The sequence below is a fragment of the Miscanthus floridulus genome, chromosome 17, assembly GCF_019320115.1.
Source record: "Miscanthus floridulus cultivar M001 chromosome 17, ASM1932011v1, whole genome shotgun sequence".
NCBI lineage: Eukaryota > Viridiplantae > Streptophyta > Magnoliopsida > Poales > Poaceae > Miscanthus > Miscanthus floridulus.
The window spans coordinates 61,513,047-61,528,620 of record NC_089596.1 but is presented as its reverse complement, the minus strand read 5'-3'; the positions used below and the strand labels follow the sequence as shown (position 1 = coordinate 61,528,620).

Genomic DNA, 15,574 nt, shown 5'->3' with positions numbered 1-15,574 from the left:
TGAAGTTGGTCCTCTTCTACAGCAAGTCTATGACCGGAGTCGGAGTTTCATTGATTTCACTTTTGTTTCTCTAGTAGAACCTGTAATAAGCTAGCTCATAAGTGTGCTAAACTTTTATCCCGTACTAATTTAGAGTGGCTTGTACCACCACCAGGCTTACTGGGTATTCTAGATGCAGAATGTAACCATGTTCATCAAGGAACGAAGCTCCGGCTGTTTAAAAAAACATAACATCGCCCGTCGTTCAGGACCGTTTGCCGTAGTAAAATCCGTCCATTTCACCGTGCTGTGACGTTAAAACGAAAGGCGACCCTGCCCTCCAGCTATAGGGACACGTCTCATGTGCATCTCGAGCACTAGGAGAAAATTCCAACCAAAAAACTAATTATTGGGGAGATACAAAATGTTGTTTGGGATTTTGAAGGTAGCGAAGCGAGAAAATCCAATCCATAATGAGAAAAATAGTGTATTAGGGGAAAAGAGTCTTCTCTTTATTTGAGGGACGAGACGCTATGATTCAGGGACTGATAAATTTTTTTTCTATTAAGTGTCTGTTTAGTTCCCAAAATTTTGCAAAATTTTTCAAGATTTTTCGTCACATCGAATCTTTGGACGCATGCATGAAGCATTAAATATAAATAAAAAATAAAATTAATTACACAGTTTAGACGAAATTCATGAGACGAATCTTTTAAGCCTAATTAGACTATAATTAAACACTAATTGCTAAATAACAACGAAAGTGCTACAGTACCATTTTCCTAAAAATTTCGCAAACTAAACCAGGCTTAAGATTGAGTCTAGGGAACTGCTGGAGCTCGTTGCCTGGGATGCTCCACAGCCCCAAGCCTAGCACCTCGCACGGTCGGTCGCAACGAACAGCAGCGACCAAACCAGTTAACCAGCCCACCAAATCCAGGCGTAGTGCCTGTGCGCCCATCCCTCCCCTCATGGCGGCATCGGCGGCGCGGCCCCTGGCGCTCCTCGCGTCCGCCTCGGCATCGCTCGGCGTCGGGCGGCGGGCGTGGGCTCGCTTGGCTGTCTCTTCCTCTTCGGCGAGGTCGGCGCTCCCCAGTCTCCGCGGGCGCCGCTCGTTCGCCGCCTCCGCTGGGGAAGCCAGGCCCCGGTCCCGGCGCCGTTGACTCCGACGCCGGGATGGACGCCATCCAGCGGCGGATCATGTTTGAGGACGAGTGAGTTGTCTCCGGTCCCTCCGTCTCGTCAATTTTGCTAGCAGTGCTCTGCTTGTGGTGGTAGTTTAAGGTGGTGATAACTGATCTCGTCGGCTTGCGCGGTGCCTTGATTGCATCGAATTGTGGCTATTGAAACTATTCCTCTCGTGTATTAGCTAATTACACGAGCTATGATTGTTTCTCCTCTCGGAATCTAGATTACTGTTTCTACAACTACAACTAAGTGGACTGAGAGACTCAGGTTGAGGTTGAAAACCAGTATGATCGCTTCCATTTTAAATCTGGTGACTGCTGCCAATAAAACAGAAATTTAATTTTTCCCATGCAGGTGCATTTTAGTGGATGAACAAGACAATGTCATCGGCCACGAGTCCAAGTATAACTGTACGTGACTCCGTGTGAATTTATCCATTCCATTCAGTTATGCACGGTTGTGATATTCAAAACAAGACTGTGACATTGGTGCTGACTGTTCTTTTTAGCCGTACTCAGTTTGATAAGCATCACAATTGCCATGTTTGACTTTGACAAGTGCAACATTAGTTCAGCAGGAAGAAAAATGCTTGCAATTGCCCTCTTACATCTAATGTTTGGTGGAACCTCAAGTTACATTAATATTTGATTGTAGTCTCATCGAGAGAATAGAAAGTACTGTTAGGTGTATGTTTGGTCAATGTTCACATGTTCATACTATTCTGTATGAAATGTTGGAGTCTATGATGAATTGTTAAATTCAATGGCCAAACCGCAATTACTGTAAAGCTCTCAACCTCATGGTCTAGAGATATTTCAAATACATGTTCCTTTTAGTATCTATAGTACAAAAGCAAATCCCTATGTTAAATGATTAGAACTGGCTAGGCATCTGTCTATACAATATTGATTAATTTTTTAAATAATATCCAACACATTTGCAGCCCGCTTTTTGTGAATTTGGCGTAACACTATTTTCCTGCCAATATAACTCCGGTGGAATTTTCTTGTGCATTCAACACGATAGCATGAGTTGCACCTTAGCATTACTGGGTACAATTTTAGTTTTTAATATGTGAGTGTTGCACACTTATATTGATGACTTGTGACCTTAAACCAGAGTCCTAACAGTGAAGTGTCAGATTTTAGCTGCTATTGCACTTGTTTATTAATCATACTTGATCAATAATTATAGGCCATCTCATGGAGAAGATAGAAGCTAGAAATGCCCTGCATAGAGCTTTCAGTGTTTTCCTTTTCAACTCCAAATATGAGTTGCTACTACAGGTATTCACACAACACTAAATATGGTTGTCTTGCTTTAAGATGCAATGTAAATTCCACTTCATGTTCCTTGAATCCTTGGCTGCAGTCCTGAGTTCACTTTGTTCGTTTTCCAATCAAGTAGGGTATGCAACCTTTTGCTTTTATGCTTGGAGTAGGCTGTGTGTGTGATTTGGGGGGAAAAAAAAGAATCGCTGTGTATTCAAAATGGGCTTAGCTACTTGACATGAATTCATGATTTTGGGTTGGGATGCCTCATAAATCAATCCATCTCAATGGTGGTAGAGGAGCTTGCCTTAGATGGGTCGTGATCAAACTGGAGTTTGGGTGTCGTGGCACATATGAGTGCAATGTTTGGCATTTGCATTTATTCAAGCATGATATTATGGATAGGTTCTACTGAAAATTGTGAAAGGGCCTCTAGCTGAGTTGGTTAGGTGGCTTGCTGAGTTCGACTACCCGTGGGAGCGAATTTCAGGCTGGGGTTAGAAAAATCCCCTCGTGAGAAGGTCTTCTTCTTAATGCAATGACCGGGGACTGTCTTACCCCCCGCAGGTCAGGTTTTTTTTAGGTTCAACTGAAAATTAGAAACAACCTTAGTTTATGTTTTGATAGTTCTATTTTGAGTGAACCCCCGGATTTGGTTGCTCCATGCTTTAGCTGGTGGACGACAGGTTTTTCTTTGCCAGGGCCTACTTTTTCTGTTTCCTTAAATGGGTGATCCCATTCCTGACATAGAATGGTCATATTGAAGCAATCCCCTCAAAATTATTCTCATTTTATTTTTCTTGAATGCTTCTTGGCTTCTCTTCATATTGAGGGATTGCACGTTATGCAACAATCACTACAGCAATCTTCATAAAAAAGTTCCCTTGCTTGGTCATGATTATTAGTTAGGTTAATAGCAAGGTTTAATTTACAAAGATAACATTACTGAATCACTTTTGCTTTCATGTAATGCCTCACCTAACATTTAAGAGCATGGATCTCTCTGGAAAATTGTTTTGTACTTCTACCAAAGAAAGTATTTGTAACATTCTAGGAAGGAATATGATTAGCCATTTTGAATTAAGGTCCTTAAGAGGGTGCAATTTCAATTTTACCACATAAATTTGGCTGAGTAAACATGTCTTGCTTCGCTCAAGAACTGTCAGCCGGTTTCTGCTGGTGAAATAGTTGCCACCATGAATACTATACTGTCCAATACCAGGCTACTGGCTTTTAGGATTTTGTTCATGAATCTTACATATCTTTCTGCTCTGTATGAGAAATTTACCTTACGTTCAGTTATGTCTCATCATATACGTAAACAGTTCACACACTGCAAAGCGACAGCTCAGAACAGTGGACATGAGTCATTTGTTGCTGGTTCTTCTGCCTTTGTTGTATGCTACTGCATTGCTATCTCTAAACTAGCTTTGTCTAAATCGAAGAGTATTTCCTAAGCTTGTTTACCACAGAAGATATCGTAACATCATATCCTTTACAGCCAAGGTCTGCAACAAAAGTGACATTTCCACTTGTCTGGACAAACACCTGCTGTAGCCATCCTCTCTACCGCGAGTCAGAGTTGATTGAGGAAAATTATGCAGGTATATACATGTTGCTTGAAGATTGAGGAACCAATCCATACTATTATAGATTTATATGCACCATCCATATTGTTACTTGCACTCTACTCGTGACCAGTCACAATCTTTTGTTCTGTTCAGGGGTGAGAAATGCAGCCCAGCGCAAACTATTTGATGAACTGGGAGGCTGAAGAATTACCTGTTGACCAGTTCATTCCGCTCGGGAGGATGCTTTACAAGGCTCCTTCAGATGGAAAATGGGGCGAACACGAGTGTACATACTTGATTGCCTTTTGCCACTACATGCTGGATTCCCAGTTTTCATACTATTTGTGTTTGCTGTACTCTGCATGTTTCAAGGGACTGTCTTGCAGTTGCAGGCTTTAAAACCTTTCCTATTCTTTGTTGTTTCAGTGGATTACCTCTTGTTCATGGTTCATGACGTGAAGCTCAACCCGAATCCTGAAGAGGTGGCCGACGTCAAGTACATGAACCGTGATCAGCTGAAGGAGCTGCTCTGGAAAGCTGATGCCGGGGAAGATGGCGTTAAGCTGTCCCCTTGGTTCAGGCTGGTGGTGGACAACTTCCTGATGGGCTGGTGGGATCATGTCGAGCAAGGGACTCTGCAGGGGGCAGCGGACATGAAAACCATACATTAATTGTAAGCCTGTAGTCTTGTAGAGCATAAATTGTAAGCCTGTAGTCTTGTACTCCCTCTGTTTCAAATTATAAGTCACCTTGACTTTTGTGGTACATCCATTTTGTTATATATCTAGATATAATATTATGTCTAGATACATGGCAAAATTGATAAACTAGAAAAGTCAAAACGACTTATAATTTGGAACGGAGGGAGTGATCGCTAAGCACATGTTTTGCTCCGTTGAGAAATAATTTCTGCTGCCATTTGCGCTGGCTTTGTTATAGCCATCATTTTGATGGAAATAGTAAGTTATAATAGAGTGTTCTTAAATCTGGAACATAACTATTAACATTGAAACCCATCTATGATGTGTAAATTTCTACCGACTGAATGAAAACTGTAGTAATTGGCCAGCAAAAGAAACCTTAACAATCGACATTACTGATGCTAATCTGTGAAACAATTAATTTTGCCCAGCACTATTATGAGAACTTAATCCAAAACACATCTATGTCTTGTGTCTATTTGTAAATTACATACTATTGCCAATATTGAAAAACTAAAATACCCAGTTACCTAACTACCTATTATAAATTACCCACCACCACTACTATACTATGAAATATTAATCCATAGCCAACAACAGAAGCATCCAAAAATAAATTAACCACCATTGCAGTCATGAAAAAAACCTGAAGCTGCCCCATCTGTATCTTGTATTTTAAATTAACCCATCACTATCATTTAAAAACTAATCTAGAAATACCCCTACATACCTAATTATTATAAATTACCCACCACTGCAATTAGAAAAAACAACCCATATTATCAACCTCTACCATTATTAAAAGAGAGCCAAATACGGAGCAAAGGAATGCAAAACAATTTATTCAACTTACATGTTCATTGCACATGGTATACATTCAAGAGAATAGAGTTGCAATGCACACGATTGGTTGATGTACGATGTAATAAAAAGTAAGGACATATATTGCTTTGTGTAGAAGGAAAGAAACTTGAGGTAAGGCCTTTTTTTTCAAACCGAGGAATTCCTCACTTCTATTAATCAGATAACGGAAATACAACAGCTGATTCACTTGAGGTATACGAGAGGATGAGTGATCTATTATGAAGATAGAAAAAAACAAGCATCTACTGAATAAAATAAACAATGTAACATGACATTTCTCCATATCTATTGGTGCACTCTATAGCAATGTGAGCTGATTGTCATGTTTTTTGGTATATATAAGATGACCTGCAGACTAAGCATATCACAAAAACATTAATAGTGTGAATTGGGAGATTAACTCGCACGCCTAGCCGATGACATGCCGGAGAAGGATGAAACAGAAAAGAAAAAAAAATCTAGTGAATCGCTATGACAATGACATGCGCGAGAAGGATGGAACTTTTAAAGAAAAAAAATCTAGTACATCACTATGAATGAGACAGACGGAATGAAAGAGTGAAGCTCAAGGACCTGTTTGTAATCAAAATGGCAAAGGCAACATTTGGACCGGAGGGTACATTACATACGTTGCCGCATCAGGCTTACAAACACCCCACACCCCCACACAAACCAAGCCACCAAGGTCAAGAACTCAATGTCGTAGAGTTTGATAGAAGAGGCAATATTATAGATCTACAAACCTCTAAGAGCCCTTAAAACACCCAACAGTATCCTCGAGGAGATCGATTCCAAGCACCAATGATTCTTTTGGGTTGGAGTTGGAGGTACATGTCTAATAGGAAGGAAGTGTAAGGTGGCATGGAATTATGGAAACAAGTTAACAGGTTAACAAAGCTAGGTTGTCTAGGTGTGTTGGACCTCAAGAGGTTCTCAAGAGCTCTATAAGTTCTGAAAAAGTTCTTAGAAATCAGACTTCAAACCATGGGATACCATGTGGCGAAACTGATCGCTGTTTCTGGTTGTTCAATGTAGCCACAAAAATTACCATCAGAGATGGTACCAAGGCAATATTTTGGCACTCAGCTTGGCTGCCTGACAAGCAGTGGTGGAGCCGGAAACTTGAGTCCTGTCGATCTCCGTTGTACAAAAATATTTACTTGAAAATTATAGTATTTTTTTAATACAAAGAAAATTTTCTTTTGAACTTCGCCGACAAACCCGGGTAGTCGGTCGAGGTGACCGGGCGGTGGCTCCGCGACTGACAGCAAATGCTCCAAGGATATAACACTTGTATGGCGTTTTTCCAAGCACCATTCCCTGACATAGTTTGCAGTCTATCGAGGCATGGTGGCATATCGTGAGCATATGACTCCATGGGCACTGGTTAAGGCGGTGGGGACTGTACTACTCTTAGTCATTTAGGAGGTTTAGAAAGAGCGAAACACAAGGGTTTTTGAATGCCGACAATCCGTAGAAAGAGCGAAACACTTTGGGGGGGGGGGGGGGGGGGGGGGGGGGAATCAAGGAAGAGGCTGCACTTGTGTATGTAAGGTGCAAAGAAACTTGCTGAGGCTGTTAACTTATTTGTATAGTTTGATTTTTTTGTCACCTGTAAATAACTTTTGGTTCTCCCGCTTTATCGATATAAATACGACAATTTTTGCTGGTTTTTTTAAAAAAGAAATTGTTGACAATAGAGCTACAACCTCTTGCACTGATAAGAAAACGGCTATAAAGGAAATGAGATGATACTACAAGATGAATGATGTTGATGCAGACACATTGAAACATGGTTGCTAAGATTGCGGAGTTAGGAAGGCAAGTGCAATTGACAACACATGACCCCAATGTTAGATGGTATAGACGTATAGTGCTTATCGATTTGGTTAATTTAGATCTTGACTTGCAAGTGAAGTAGTTTTCTCTGTTCTTATCCATTGTGATCTTATTTGTTGTATAGGCCACGCTAGGGCTGTTCCAAGCTATATAAACACGTAACCGAGCCCTCCAAGAGGCAACTCCTTCCACCCATGCTCACACCTAACCTAAACAAAAGATGCTATTTAAATAATGAGAATTACCACGCGGAGCAGAATCTACATGGAAAGCAAAGTGATAACGGAAATACAACAGCTGATTCACTTGAGGTAAGGCTTTATACGAGAGGATGAGTGATCTATTATGAAGATAGAGAAAAAAAAAGCATCCACTTGAATAAAATAAAACAATGCAACATGACATTTATCCATATCAGCAAATGCTATTTGTACACTCTAGAGCAATTCGAGCTGATTGTCATGTTTTTTTTTTTTTGGTATTACTCCCTCCGTCTCTAAATAACTGTCGTCGTTGGTGTGCGTGCCATAAGTTTGACTTGATTTGTAAAAAATACGTACAACATTTGTATCTCGAAATAAATTTATTAAAAAACTAGATTCAAAGATATTTCCAATAATATTAATTATATACCATAAATATTAATATTTTTAATATCTCGGGAAGCGAAAACGACATATACTTAGAGATAGAGGGAGTGCTGTTAGAAAAAAAATGTATTTTGGGTATAAGAGGACCTGCACACTAAGCATATCACAAAAATCATTAATAGTGTGAATTGGGAGATTAACTCGGCACGCCTAGCCGAGAGGAAATTAGATGCGCGATGGGCGCACTGAGGCGGCCATGCGCCCCTGCGCTCGATGCCTGACACGTGGGATTAAATCAACGCTGGGGGAGGGGTGGCTCGTATCGCTCACGGACGTTGGCCTGGCTGGCAACGCTCACGTCTGCGGCTTGGCTCCACCACGCCGAGCGCGGCCGATACGAACGGAGTCCACGATGCACGCGAGGACCTGGCCGATACGAGCGACTTGGCACGCGTCAGACATCGAGCGCAGGCGCGCATGGCCGCCTCAATGCGCCCATCGCGCATCTAATTTATTTCCCGCCTAGCCGATGACATGCCCGAGAAGGATGAAACCGAAAAGAAAACAGAAATCTAGTGAATCGTTATGACATTGACATGCGCGAGAAGGATGAAATAGAAAAGAAAAGAAAAATCTAGTGAATCGCTATGACTGAGACAGACGGAATGAAAAAGTGACGCTCAAGGACCTGTTTGTAACCAACATTGGCAAAGGCAACATTTGGAGCGGAGGATACATTACATACGTTGCCGCATCAGGCTTACAAACACCCCACGCCCCACACAAACCAAGGTCAAGAACTCAAGATCGTAGAGCTTGATAGAAGAGGCAACATTGTAGCTACAAACCCCTATGAGCCCTTAAAGCACCCAACGGTATCCTCGAGGAGGTCGATTCCAAGCAGCGATGGTTTTTTTTGGGTTGGAGAGGAGCAAAGTGTAAGGTGGCATGCATGGAAACAAGTTAACAGGCCAACAAAGCTAGGTTGTCCAGGTGTGTTGGGCCTCAAGAGGTTCCCAAGAGTTCTTCAAGTTCTCAAGAAGTCCTTAGAAATCAGACTTTAAACATGGGTGGGGATGAAGATACCATGTGGCGAAACTAATGGCTGGTTGTTCAAAGCAGCCACAAAAATTACCATCAGAGATGGTACCAAGGCAATATTTTAGCACTTGACTGCTTGACAAACAGTGGTAGAGCCATAAGCTTTTAAGGGTATCGGCAATCTCCATTGTACAAAAATATTTATTTAACCGGTGGCTCCGCCACTAACAGCAAATGCCCAAGGACATAACACTTGCAAGGCGTTTTTACCGTCTATTGAGGCATGGTGCCATATCATGGGCATATGACTCCAGGGGTGTGGACTATACTACTCCTAGCCGTTTAGGAGGTTTAGAAAGAGCGAAACACAGGGGTTTTTGAATGCCAACAATCCGTAGTGGAAACGCTTTGGGAGAAAATCAAGGAAGAGGCTGCACTTTGGTGTATGGAAGGTGCAAAGAAACTTGCTGATGTTATTAACTTGTTTGTATAGTTTGATGTTTTTTTTATCACTTGTAAATAACTTCTGGTTCTCTCGCTTTATCAATACAAATTCCGCATATTTTGCTGGTTCTTAAAAAAAAAGAAATTGTTGATGATAGATATACAACCTCTTGCACCGGTAAGAAAATGACTATGTAAAGGGAATGAGATGATACTACAAGATGAAAGATGTTGATGTAGACACATTGAAACATAGAGGTTAAGATTGCAGAGTTAGGAAGGCAATGGTGCACGCCGTACAGTGCAATTGACAACACATGACCCCCAATGTTAGAGGGTTTAGTGCTTATCGACTTGGTTAGTTTAGATCTTGACTTGCAAGTCAAGTAGTTTTCTCTGTTCTTATCCATTGTGATCTTATTTGTTGTATAAGCCACGCTAGGGGCTGTTCCAAACTATATAAACACGTAACCGAGCCCTCCAAGAGGCAACTCCTTCCACCCATGCTCACACCCAACCTAAACAAAAGATGCTATTTAAATAATGAGAATTACCATGCGGAACAAAATCTACATGGAACAAAGCAAAGTGGTGACGGTTGACAGTGTATAAGAACTGAATTGCTATCAGGGGGCAAAACCTGAAAGCTTTGTAGCTTTTTTTTTCCCCCGAGAACTGAAGAAATAAAGCTTTCTAGCCCGGAACTCAAGGTTTTCATTCTTTTTTTTTTACTAGAAACAGGAAGATTTACTTGGGCCGCTCCCACGATACCGGGCTACTGGAAGCCCATTCGGACGCGCGTCAGTTGTCGAAGAAGATACACAAAGTTTCAGCCTGTGGAGGAACTGTTTTCTCTGCCCCGCACTTGAAAATCCCGCGGGTTTTAATTCCGTTGCATCTTGCATGGTAAATAAATATTAAAACCATACAAAAAGTGACAGAATAGCACATGGCTATGGCCATCCTATCTCGCAGACGTACTGCTTTTGTATACAAGACATGGATGGATGGGCGAGAGAGCAGCGCCTCTCTCTCTCTACTCTCTCTCTCTCTCTCTCTATATATATATATATATATATATATATATATATATATATATATATATATATATATATATATATATATATATATATATAGCCAGGACAATTATTCTCTGTCCAGCTGTCCAGGCAACAGTAAGAAGGAATAATTGAAGACTTAAGCACGAAGGCTCCTCAGACGATGACTTCGCCTCGAAGGAACTTCAGACGATAAGGCTCGCTCCTTCAGATGATAAGCATGAAGGACGCTCCTTCCATACTATAAAGGGGGACACCGGGCTCATACATTCATCATCGGCATTCAGCATCGGAGCGAACCACCAGACACCGAAGACACCCACTCCACCAACTCTCCACCCACACACATACACATGAAGACATGATCTCAGGAGCACTCTGAGAATCAATCCACCATTAGTAGTAATCACACACCACCGCTGTATCACTCCACCTTTGTAAATTAGAGAATAAGGGAGGTCCCCGTGATCATCCTGCGCTTGTAAGATAATCCCTAAGGTTTATGCTAAGTGCTTGGGGTTTCCCGAAAGGAAAAGCCGTATGTAAGCTTGCTCTGTGGAAATGAATTAAGCTTTTCCGTTTGAATTCCTGCCTTCCTTCGAGCTCGTTCATATGGGGCGATGTCTCTATGCTAGGGACCCTAGAGGAGAAACCTCTGCGCGTGTTGTTCTCGTGTTAGCCCTGGTAGCAGCGTTTGTAGAGAACCCTGTGTGCGCAGAGAAGTGTTCCTCTTGGGTGAAACTGCATAGGGAGACGATAGAGCCTGAGTCCTGTGTGTTTGTGGCTGGGGATAGCAAGGGAGTAGACTGGGTTAGTTCGGTTCTGAAGCGAGCTAGTGATGCATACGGTGAGTACCGAGTAGAACTGTCACAAGCATAGTCTCACGACCGGCTGAATTTTTTGTCTCGCCAACCTGCAAAAGATCCTTAGAAATAATTCGCATAAGCATATTCACTAAGCACCAGATTAGCTAATCGCGAAAGCGACATATCAATATTTATATTCACTAATCGCGCGCTCGCTCATCCAGTGTGCATAAAATATTTACGCGTGAAAGCGACACTTGCCTTGAATAGTAAAGTGGTTGAGCCACTCCCGGTGAGTGCTCGGGCACTGTTCATATCCCGAATTTGAATAGTAGCCGCGAATTTGAATAGTGAATCTGAATTCGAATAGTGCCGTGAATAGTAACTCGAGAATTTAAAATTTGAACTTCGAGTTTCGAGTTAGTCCGTAATAATCCGTGTACCCGTACTCGTCTGGTATCGGAGCCTGGTTATTATATTTAGAATTTAAGGGATTTACTGTAATCTGTTGAAGATTGAAAAGTTACATTATTTAAACTTGGAAGTAAATACTGGAAAGACAGTCAACACTAAAGAGAATATAAATATAAGGTGCAGACTAAATAGCTCTGAAGAACATACTTGGCATACCTCTCACGGACAGATAAATTTAATAGTTGATTTGATACATAACTTTTACATAACTTGGGGAAAGAGGCAAGACGAGCTAGAACTAAAATTTGATAGACTGCAAAAGGAACATAAGCACCTTGAAGAGCAATATTCAGCTACTAATAATAAATTAGAATTAGCTTTACAAATTTTAGAAGAAAGTAAAGTTTCTCTAGGAAGAATTAGCCAGAATAGTGATTATATTAAAAAAGATATAACTTATCTATATAAGAAGACTGATAATATTAATATTGTTGAGCATAACAAAGAAATTGTGTTGTCATTAGCAGGAATAGTTGAGTCCACTAGATCTTTAAATTCAGATAGATGGAAGTATCTGAGAGCCTCTCTAGAAGAGACAAGTCACTCCAGTTAGTAAATAAAGACATAAGACCTCTAAGTTTTAAAGATAAACTAAAAGGAGGATGTGAGGATATTGAGACCTTAGAAGATGTGATAGACGTAGAAAGAGATCTTGAAAGATATCAGAAAGACACTTTGAGAAAAATAAGGCCTCAACAAATATATCAAATGGGTTGGTTTGAAAATAAAAATGGACTATATAGAATATCTAGAGAAGTAGAATTAAGTGTAGTAACAGAACCAGTTCTGTTAAGAATTGTTAGTAAACAATTTGAGAATGCTTTAAAATATTCAGGGTATAAATATATACATTAGGGAATGTATATCATTGGAATTAAAGGAATGACAAGGAAAAAATTAGGAACTAAGGTTCTAATAACTTTATTAGATAAATGATAGGACTCAATAAATAAAGCAACATTAGGATTTTTAGAAGGTGATATGAATGAAAATATGTTAATAGCATATATAGCTCCAGATTTAATAATGCCAGTTAAAGAATTTATAGATAAGATGGCATTTAGATTTCAAACTAAAGGATATGAAGAATTTAAAGGAACGAATCTATTAGTAAGCATAGAATTTATAGAAAGGTTAACCAATAGAAGTGGAACCAGATATAAGGTAAATGTGAACAATGTTGTAGAAAGTATGCAATCTAAAGGAATAAAATTTATGAGTCCTTTGAAAATAAGTTCTGAAGAAAGAGCAGGAGAAGAATGGAACATAAGCTCATTAATAGAGCCAAAAATTTTAAAACAACCTAAAGATTACATAAGCTATGAAAATAATAGAGGGTTGACTAGTATTAGGTTTGTAGATTATAAAGAACAAAGTTTAGATGATTTAGAAGCATCCAGTTCAGAGGCAAAATTGGAAGAAAACAGAAGGCATAGCATATGTGAATTTATGGAAAAGTTAGATATAGATAATGAAATAAATCATTATAAGCAAAAGCTAAGCAAAATTCATGATGAATATAAAACCTCCATGATATGCAAATAGGCTGCTATAAGAGAAAGGGAACTCTACTTTAGACGAGAAATATGTAGACTTGATAATATCAAGAAAGATAGAGAATTAAATGCTAGAAAATTTAGCATCCCAATAAAGAAAAATGACTTTGTGTCAAAACAAATAGATAATAGGGTAAGGGAAGCCCAAAAAGAATTAGAGCATAGCAAGGATAAGATAAAAGACATAGAAGATAATGATATAAGCGAAGATGAGCAATGGGAAATTAATAATAAGCTTTTACTAGAAAGTTATGAAGAAGAGGATGAAGATACAATTGAGATATGTAGTAATAACTCAGTAACCCTTATAAACCGATTAGAAAATAAAGAGTTGCATAAAATTAATGCTATAGAAGCAATGGAAATAGATCCAAGTTCATCAAAAAGAAGACGAGGTCCTGAAATAAAGATAGAAGGAGAAAGTGAGAGACCAACTAGAAAACCTGGAACTTGGCCACCAGAAAAAGAAGAACCTACATATAGATATATACCTGGACAATATAAGCATATGGGTTCAAAAAGAAGAGAATTTGAAAAGAAGGTGCAATTCCAGAATTATAAAAGTGATGGTGCGATACTAAATTTAGCAGCACATGATCCTATAGATTGGTCAAATATAATTAGCATATGGAAAGGATTGATTGTCCAAAAGTATATACAAAATCAGCATAATATTGGAAATAGAGTAGAAGATATGATTACATATTTAGAAATATTTTTAGGTGAATCAGTCAAAGTTTTATGGGAACAATGGGTAGAAGCTTTCCCAAATCATTATGCCCAATTAAAAATGGCTGGTAGTAACCCATATAATTTTGCAAATATTATATCAAGCATTGTAATAGGTGAAGATCCTAAATTAGGATTTACTGTATTACAAAATGAAAGGTTAAAAGAGATAGAAAAATTATCACTGACAAGCTAGAAAGGAATAAAAGAATTTTCTCAATACTATTTGTATAATGCTACCACTGCCAAGCAAGGCTATAACCAAGGTATAGTAGAAAAATATTTTAATAAATTACCAGAACCTTTAGGTTCTATGATATTAGAAGAATATAAAAAAGAAACTATTGGTAAAGAATATAATATTTCTCAGGCTATAACATTTGTTTTCAAACAGTTAAGAAAAATATGCACGAATATACAAGCCCAAAGATCAATGAAGCAATCAGACTATAATTTTTGCAATAAAATAGTCCAAATACCATTGACATATGGAGAAGAGAGATCTAGAAACAAGAAATATTCTAAGAATTATAAGAAAGGAAATGTAAGGACAAAGAGACGTTACTTTCTAAGAAGATCAGACAATAGAGCTCCATTCCTCCATAAGAGAAATGTGAGAAGATATAATCCTAGAAAAAATTATGATAGTACATGTAGATACTTTATTTGCAACTCGCCGGATCACTTAAGCAAAACATGTCCTAACAAAGACAAGAAAAGGTATTCCAATAAGCAAGAAGAACAAGAAAAGGTTCAAATAATAGATAGTGTGAATGAAAATATTTTAGTCTATGATGATGATATAATGGATGATGAATCAATATACTCAATTATAGAGACAGATGAAATAGAATATGATGAAGAAAAAGAATCAAGTGATGAAGAGTTAGACTTAATTGATGAGTTAGCAGGATTAAAGATAGAAATGATGGATCAAATAAACTGCGAGCACAAGTGGGATCATAAAAAATGTGATTCTAATATAAAATGTGTATTTTGCATATATTATCAAGATCCAGCAAAAAGAGCAACATGTAGGCTATGTTTAAGACAAGCATGTATGTTATGTCTAAAATAGCAAAGTGATATGAAAAAGGTCTCAGAACCTGAGATACAATATGAGGATAATACAGTACAAAGAAAGACATCTAGGAATAATTATGAATGCAAATACTTTTCCTTTACTTCATCTCGATGATAAATTAATTGTTAAGCCTCATCAAAGATTCTTAATATTGAGGGCTGACATAAATTTAAAGTATTTCAGAAGTATACAAAGAAATATTGGAGATGATATATCTCTACAGACTATTATTGATCATGGATTAATCCATGATATATATGGTACACTTGAAGAAATACTCCAATCAGACCTTGGAATAGCTATCAAAGAAGCTTGTAAGAAATTAGCATGTATTCAAGGAAAATATAAAATTAAGTTTTGTTCTAATCCACCAAAATTT

The 15,574-nt window shown here is 38.8% G+C and overlaps 2 pseudogenes; both read left to right on the top strand.

Moving 5' to 3' along the window:
* Positions 1 to 888: 888 nt before the first annotated feature.
* Positions 889 to 5,008, top strand: LOC136517221 (isopentenyl-diphosphate Delta-isomerase I-like; annotated as a pseudogene).
* An 8,732-nt stretch (positions 5,009 to 13,740) lies between these two features.
* LOC136515686 (uncharacterized) lies at positions 13,741 to 15,189 on the top strand (annotated as a pseudogene).
* Positions 15,190 to 15,574: the final 385 nt, after the last annotated feature.